Source organism: Temnothorax curvispinosus, unplaced genomic scaffold, assembly GCF_003070985.1.
Source record: "Temnothorax curvispinosus isolate PA1 unplaced genomic scaffold, ASM307098v1 QBEX01006782.1, whole genome shotgun sequence".
NCBI lineage: Eukaryota > Metazoa > Arthropoda > Insecta > Hymenoptera > Formicidae > Temnothorax > Temnothorax curvispinosus.
In genome coordinates, this window is record NW_020216562.1 from 675 (window position 1) to 9,677 (window position 9,003).

Below are 9,003 nucleotides of genomic sequence, written 5' to 3' on the forward strand. Positions count from 1 at the left end.
GCTGAATTTTTTTATGGATAATTTTTATGGATAATTTTTTGATACCGATTTTTTGGAAATTGGTATCAGAAATTTTTCCAATTTTTCGGGAAATAATTGACCGAATCTCAAAGAATTATATATGAAACAGGGGTAGAACTTTCCGGAAAGTGCTATAAAGTGTATAATTTTTTGTTGCCGATCTTTTTGGAAGCCGGATACAAAATTATTCAATTTTTCGGGAATTAATTGACTGACTCTTAAAGAATTGTATATAAAGTAAGGGTAGAAAGAACTAAAGAATGTAATAGAATTAGAAAAATTGCTAATAATAAAGGTTTAAAATTTTTGTTTTAAAAAATGTACGTGATTACTCTAATTTTTGCAAATTTTTAGATATCAAGCTAAATTTTTTAAATAATTTTTATTTTTATTTTTATTTTTACTTTTCTGTTACCGATTTTTTGGAAACCGGTTATATAAAAATCGGTTATGAAAACTACTATAAGGAAGACTGGGGCTAAAACGTCTACGGGGTAAATACGTCTAATCAAATATCTCGGAACTTGTATATTGTGCAAACTCGCTATTAACATTGTAAATGCTGCTTATGGTACCCATGTGGCCAACGGAGTTTCAGCAAGTTACCTGCCGTATTATGATTTTTACGAGAGCAAACGTGTTTTCGGAAGGTGAAAGTTACATTTTCTGCGCGTGTAAATTTTGTAATATCTGCAATAATATTTGCTCTCCAAATCTCGAGGTACGTGATTATAAAGAGTAATGCATGCTGAACACGAATCCAGTGTAGTTTTTTCATTATCGTTGATGTCTAATATTTCGTGGGCGATCAAACCTGAAACTTGTGTTTGGGGCTAATCCGTCCGGGTGCATTTTTAAGGCATTTCCAGGCTCACTGCATATGGAATATGGATGAAACGGGAATTACAACCGTTCAGACACCGAATAGTCATCGGACGTCGAGGAGTGAAACAAGTCAGGCGAGTGACTTCTGCGGAAAGAGAAACCCTCGTAACTATTTTTTAATAATGTTTTGCATAAAAATTTTAAATAAATTTTTATATTTTTCTTTTAAAAAACAATTATTAAAATGTATCCTATCATTTATCAGGATTAGATGTACATACGTATATGTATTGAAAATGCAGTGCAGACGGTTATACCTCGGCATTTTTGAGATTTCAATTTTTCCACCGTTTTCATTTTTGCTCTATACCGGTTAAACAAAGCGACGTAGACAAAAATTTCTTATATAAATTTTGTAACTAAAGGTTCACTCTTTACAGTGGTATACCACATTTAACTACAATTATTTATTTTGTTGTTAAAAATCGGCACCAAAAAAAAACGGACGGTTTAGCCCCGGTCTCCCCTAATATAAAACCCGACTGTTTGTCTGTCTGCCCGCAAATTCATTTTAGTCCAGTCAAAATACGGAAAAAAGGGGGAGTACTTAGAAAAAATTGCAACACAAGGTTTTATTACGTCATTGTGTTCAGAAAAATATACTGAACAACATATTCAAATTCCGCCATTTTTCGCTATCCCTAAGTATGTTTTTTATTAACAATTTATAAACAAATTTGTTTTTCTCCACAAATACGATAAATTTTGAAATTTTTGTAGAGATCAAAGTTGTAGAGCAGACAAATATCTACAAAAAATGTTCTTATAAATTTTTTGAAATATCTCATATTATTTGAGATATTTGCAACAAGAGCTACTAGGCTACGCGCGGAGCGGAGCGGAGAGTTCTAACAAGCACACGGCAGTCTCTACCAGTCGCTGCTAGTTCTCTAGGTTCTACAAGGAACTTGAGTTGGTTCTCGATACTAGTATATGTGCCTATGTATACACACACATATATATGGGACAATCCACGTCACTTTTACCCCCCCTCTGTCCCAAATTGGTATGGACAGATTTTAATGACTAAGGGCGGAAAATGTTTGTCTTGAAAAGAGCTTTTGAAAGGCGTGTGGCATATATGCGCAATTCAACATGGCGTCATAGTTATGGCTGCTTAAAGGGATAAATTCAAAATTTCAGATTCAACATGACGCCATGTTGAATTGCGCATGTATGCCACACGCCTTTCGAAAGCTCTTTTCAAGACGAACATTTTCCGCTTTTAGTCATTAAAATCCGTTCATACCAATTTTGGACAGAGGGGGAGGGGGGGTAAAAGTGACGTGGATTGTCCCATATATGTATGTATATATATATATATATGGGGCATTCTTTCTCAAATCGGCCACCCCTCTGCGCATTTTATTTTTGAAGATAAAATGCTTTGCGAGGTCTCAAAATTTTCGTCTGAAACTCAATTTTTGGATGCCGTATGGCGATTTTCATTTACATTCAAGGGTGGGACAGTATGACCAAAATATCGCTCAAACCACCTTAAAAAATAGGAAAGTATGCAAATAACATCTAAAATCTTAGCAGTTTCTATCAAATTCGATGCAACTTTGAAACAAAATGGTTTATAACATCCAATTAAATAGTTTTCAGACGTTACCCCCCATTATAATCAAAATCAACCCTTCAAAACCACTCCTGAATCATTATTTCGACAAATTGACAATTATTCTAAAACAAATAGAGTAATAATAATAAAAATAATAATTATTATTATTTTAATAATAACACAGGACCACAAAAAAAATTTTTCGGAGAGCAACTGGGACCGCAGTAGACGATTTTTATAGATTTTGGATAGCTAAAATCGAAACAAGGCCCCATTTTGCTCTAACACGTCAGGATTTTCAAGAAAGTAAGGTTATGTAGGTGAAAAACAGCGATTTTTGGCGATGTAACAGTGTAATCGACAGTCTGTTACAAAAAAGGTGTGCTAAACAATTTCAACGCGCAAACATGACCTAAAAGAGAAGTTTGCGTGCATGCGGAGTTCGGCTCGAGTCTTCGTGCCGGCCGGACGTGTCTGAGCTTGCTCCCGTACGGTGAGGTTATAGGTTGTCTGTGCGGCCGTCTGTGTTTCCCCGTGGGAACGACTGTGCGTGGTTTACCTCCCCGGTGTCGGATCCGGGTTTTTCGCGGCTCCCCCCTCGGAGGGGGAGCGTTCCTGGCGAGGAGATAGGCGCGACTTGCTTGAGAGTGATATCCCGATTCGTGTGCTCGGTGCGATGTCGACGGAGAACAATTCGTTGTCTCTGGACGAGCAGGCCTTTGACGAGTTTGTGCGAGGTGTTGCTCAGGATTCCCCCCGGCCGGGGAAAACGTGTCGCGGAGTGTTTTCTGCGAAAAGACACAGGGAGGAGAACATGCCCCCCGAGGACATTGTCGCGAAGAAGACGCCTTCTCCGCAGGACGAAGAAATGGAGGAGAGTGACGAGGGGGATCTCCAGGTGGAGTCCTCCGAACACGACGAGGAATCCGGGACGGACGAGGCGCGGTCGGGCGCCACACCGACGATACGTGATGATCAGTTGATGTCACGTGATATGAGTCTTGCGGTCGCTGCCGCTACCGACGATCTAAACAGAGAATATTATATTGTGAAGGACAACACGCTTACGTTGTGTGATCCAAATATTGACGACCATCGCTTCCAGAAGCCTGTGAAATTTGACGATGATTTCCCAGGCAAGGCGATTATTGTTCTTCGTCTGCCTCAGGATCAGACTACGATAAAAAAAGGAAAAAACTTGATAAAAATTTGGATGGTTTTAAATGAATTAACTATAATTCCTGTGTCTGTTACGATGATTAACCATTATTCTGCGGAAGCGTTGTTTAAGGATATCTACGATGCCAACTCAGCCCTCGAAAAGATCAAGTCGCTCAAGAATCCAGTCAAACTCACAGCTAACGTTGAACAGAGAAACGTAATATGTAAGGGAGTTATCTCTGATTGGCCGTCGTCCATACCGGCGTTGTGGGATAATATATGTGATAGGAGCAGAATTGTCAGCTTGGAGAGGATGCTCCGCAGAAAGTGGGACCCTAATAATAATAAAACGACGTATTGTAGCACTGATAACATTATTATCACGTTTAAGGATAGCAATATTAGAAACTTGACGATTTTTACAAGCGGTATTAGTCTTAGAGTGAGACCATTTGTCCAACAGGTGAGACAGTGTTTTAATTGTTATAAGTTCGGCCATACCAAACTTAACTGTAAGAGTGAGACCCGCTGTATTGTCTGCGGTGACAAGGCCCACGGGCAGTGTGACAAGGAGACGCGCTGCTGTAACTGTGGAGGCGCTCACAGGTCTACATATAGAAAATGTCCGGCTTTTGAAAAAAATAGAAATATTAATTTAGTAATGGCTCAGAAGAACATTTCTTTCCACAGTGCCAGAAGGATTGTTGAGGGAGAGGTTCCGCCTTCGGCCAAATTTCAAAATAAATTCTTAGATCAACGTCCGTGGCCTGCTTTGCGCCCGACTTCATCGTACGCGGAGGCTGTGAGAGGGCCCAATCGCCCCCTGCCCACCCCGAGGCAGGGGCCTACACGAGGGGAGACGCGCGCGGCCCCCCGGAACTTTTACAAACCGTTTAACCCCCGCGAAGGTGAAATCACCAAGGACAGGCGGGGTATCCTCCTTGCCAACCGGGAGGCTGACGGAAGCAGAGAATCGAGAGACAATGGCCCGGATGACCCGGCCTCGTTGGAGAAGCAGAGAATTTTGAACTCGGTGGAGATTTTGATTGACATGCTGCGAAGGACCCCTGATATCCGTGCAGTAGTACGACGAGCGTTGGAGCAGGCAAATTTTGGCGGGTCCCCGGGGGAGTCTCCTCCTTTTCCCCCCTCTCAAGGACTATACGGGATGGCCCCTGTTACGGGGGTCGTCCGATCAAGGTACTCTGGACAGCTAGTTAATCAACGATATATATATAGTAATTAAATTCAAGATCTTATTGTGGAATTGTAGAGGATTTCGACCTCACAAGAATGAGTTATCTAAGATTTCAATGGATTATGACATCGCTGTCCTTACCGAGACTCGATGTTCGGCTCATCGCGGGGTATATCTTCCCGGATTCAAGACGCTTAATGGGGATAACGCTCTCGGTAGCGGAGGAGTGGCTGTCGCAGTCCGGTCTCATATTAGATTTGATATCATCAGACTTGGCGGGATGCCTGTGGGATATGATGTGCTGGGGATCAGCACCTCCAATTTGCGGAAAAACTTTAATATCTTTGTAGTATATAGACATCCTAGAACAAACATCGGTCCGCACGACCTCAGGGAAATCATGAAATCTGCTGACGGTAATATGCTTGACTCCATTATCCTCGGAGATTTTAATGCACACAATACAGCATGGAACTGCGCCTCTACTAACGCGAGCGGAGAAACCTTGCATGACCTTATGGCTAATGGTGGCTTTATCTGTGTTAATTTTGACACTATATCACGTATAGGGTACAGTGGCCAGAGGGACTCCAACATCGATCTGTTGTTTGCTGACGGCGACCTGGCGGGTGAAATCGGTTACTCTCAGTTGGAGGAAACGTGCGACAGTGACCACGTGCCCATTGCCTTCTCATTCAACACTGGAGTGCAGGTCTATGAAAAACTCTCCAATAGGATTTCCACTAAGAAGACGGACTGGGGTAAATATCAGGAGGCCGTAGAGAGGAGGATGCGACATCTCTTTGCGGACATCTCGGATCTGGGATCAGATTTCTCTGGCTTCTACCAGTCCTTCGTGCGTGCCGTTAAATCTTCGGTTGAGGAGGCCACGGGTCGACGTGGCCGTGCCTCTGGAGGACGAAAAATATCGCATAAATGGTGGAATGCGGACTGTGAAGCTGCCATTGCCGAGAGACGAAGAGCCTTTCAGGTTTGGAAAAAAACTCGAGATACTCACACCTGGCACTGCTATAAACGCTCATGTGCTGTGGTGAAAAAGACGTTGTGCCGAGCTAAGAAGGAGAATTTCGAAACTTTTTGCCAATCTATAAATAGATTCACCAGCTTACCATACGTATGGAACACGCTGCGGATATTGAAGAATGCTCGTAGTAGGATCGAGTGGAACAAGTGGCAGACCAAGAACAGGGAAGCGGAGATCAGGAGGACAATTGACTGTCTGGCCCCCCCTTTCGTGGGCGCCGACCCTTCGCCGAGCGCGGAATATGTCGCTGGAGAGGAGCAGTGGACGCGCCATTCACTGCTGAGGAGCTCTCTAGAGCCCTTGAGATGATTCGCAGGGATTCTGCCCCAGGCTGCGATGGATTGGAGTACAGGATGATGAAGCTTCTTTCGGACGGGGGCAAATGTTGTCTGTTGGAGATATACAATCATGTCTGGAGAACGGGAGATATTCCCGTTGATTGGCTACAGTACCAGGTCGTTTTTATTGATAAGGTAGGCCGCGAGAGGGTTCGTCCGATTTCCCTCTCTTCATGTGTGGGCAAAATTATGGAACGTATGATCAACGAGCGACTGATCTGGTGGGCGGAGGCTAATGACAAATTTAGCCCGTCTCAGAGCAGGTTTAGGAGGGGCAAGTCGTGCGCGGACAACTTGGTCAAGATCACATCGGACATCCGTGCTTCTCTGTGCGCCGGGGATTATACCCTGGCCGCCTTCCTGGACGTTTCTGCGGCTTACGACAGTGTGGAGTTTGGGATCATGCTGGACAGAATGGTGGCGCTTGGCTGTCCTGCTGGTATAGTCAATTTCGTCAGGAAATGGCTATACCGACGTAATGTTCGATTTATTATAAACCCTGGTGAGGTTGTGGATTGACATGTTTACAGGGGCCTCCCGCAGGGCGCCGTCCTGAGTCCGGTGCTGTATGCCTTGCTCACTCAGCTGCTGCACGACGTTTTGCCGGAGGGAGTGGAGATAGTGGAGTTCGCCGACGACATTGGCCTGTATGTGTCCGGATGGAACCGAGGGCGTAACCGGGCTCTCCTGGAGAGTGCGGTCAACGCCATCTCTGAGGCGTTGCGGGGGATCGGCTTGGACCTGGAGCCTAGCAAGACCGTCTTGGTTGAATTCAACAAGTCTGGATATTGCGATGAGAAATTGTATATCGAACTCGACGAAGTGAAAATTTACAATAGCCGTGGTGCCAGATTCCTCGGGATCTGGCTTGATAACGGTCTCAACTTTCACCACCAGGTTCAACTTGTTAGAGGAAAGGTGAATCGAGCCAACTCAATCATGCGATATTTGTGCCGAGTGTCCAAAGGCATGGAGGTAAACACGGCTCTTATGCTATATAAGAGTCTGGTCCGCTCGGTGGTGGACTATGGTATTTTTGTATATTTCCCGAGGGACGCGACCTACCGCCTGAAGATGGAGCGCACTCAGTTTATGGGGATTCGCACGGCACTTGGGTTCAGGAATAGCACCCCTACCAATGTTCTTCTGGCCGAAGCTAAGGTAACGCTACTTCAGGATAGAGCGATGATGCTCGGGAAGAATTTTGTTTCCAAGGCCATTGCGTGGGGCAACGAGGGTCTATGTACGAGGCTCAGTCGGACTTTCGACTGTGAGTGCTTCTGTCGCTTTCGTTTGCCTACTTACAGGTTCTCGCTGATATCGGACGTTTGGAGGTTGTTGAGGTTTAGAAATAATATGGGATCCTCCGTGAGGAGAGAGGTCTTCTGTGGCCCTTATAATGCCCACACGTTCCGCCCTCGGGTTGAACTTGATATTGGAAAGACTAGAAAAAGCAGAAAATACCCAGACTGCGAGCTTATTTGCAAGATTGCTGACGAATATGAACTAATTTCCCCGGAGGTTATATTCACGGATGGATCGTACAGTGAGGAGGCGAGATTCACGGGTGCTAGCATAGTCATCTCGGACCAGGAGGAGGCCTACAAAATCAGCATGCCTCCGACCTGTTCTTTCTTTACGGCGGAGGCCTTCGCGGTGAAGGCGGCTCTACAACTGATGATCGTTCAACGTGAGGAAAGAGGAAGAGACATTGTTATTCTGTCGGACTGTCGGTCTGTATTGCAGGCTATTTTTAATAACCACATTAATGTACACAAGAATAGATATGTCACAGAAGCCAGAAGACATATTTACGATTTGGAGGTTAGATGGAATAAAAGAGTTGTCCTGGCGTGGATCCCGGCACATGAGGGGATTCAAGGTAACGAGTTGGCCGATGACCTGGCCAAGGAGGCCGCGTCCGAGGAAGCCGACCCATCTATCGAGGTCCCGGTCGGCGATTATAGAAGAATCGACAAGCAGGATGCTTGGAAGGCGACTCAAGTGATGATACTGCGTGAATCGGAGTTTAAGGGATCCTTCTATTTTCAGCATTTCTATAATGGATCTCCTAAGCCCTGGTTTTCAAAGATAAATGTTGAACGATACTTTGTGACTATGTTTAATAGGCTTCGTGCGAGCCATTTCAATTTAGGTTCATCCCTGAAAAGAAAGGGATACATAGATAGTGAGCGATGTGATTGTGGTGCAGAGCGGGAAGATCTGTATCACGTTTTACTTAGGTGTAGACTCTACGACGACAACAGATTTGTGATGAACAAGGAACTTAGAGAACTAAAGTATACACGTGAGATAGATCTCAAGAACATTATCATTTCTGAGAATTGGGACGTCCTGTTCGTTGTTTTCAAGTTTCTCAGAAAAATAGGCAAAGTTATTTAGGTTATTGGACGGAGTGCGGATCAATATACTGCGCCAGTGGCGCTATCTTTTCTAGTCTTGTTTGAGTGTGGCTGTGTACGCGTCTGTCGCGAAGTCTTTTTACGTGCAATATCTAGGTCTACAACGTATGTGTCCATTACCTTAGTGTACAAGGCACCTAAATTCCTCACCCGAGGAATATAACTGAAAAAACCCCCTTTGCGTGCATGCGCGTGTCGCATTGGTTACCGCCGGCGTTAGCGTAACCCAAGATGTACCGCGAGAAGGTCGCACGGTCGGGTTTACATCTCATTGGGGTGCTTGATTAAAGTGAGTCCCCTTGCCTCTCACTTCTGTATGTGCTTTTGTGTGTGTGTGTGTGTGTGTGTGTGTGTGTGTGTGTGTGTGT

The 9,003-nt window shown here is 44.4% G+C and overlaps 1 long non-coding RNA gene across 1 annotated transcript in view; it reads right to left on the reverse strand.

Moving 5' to 3' along the window:
* Positions 1–736: 736 nt before the first annotated feature.
* The window catches only part of LOC112456407, a 20,459-nt gene continuing 12,192 nt past the window's right edge, over positions 737–9,003 (reverse strand). Inside the window, exon 3 of the long non-coding RNA XR_003040949.1 lies at positions 737–991. This is a non-coding gene — a long non-coding RNA (uncharacterized LOC112456407). The remainder of the gene's footprint in view (positions 992–9,003) is intronic.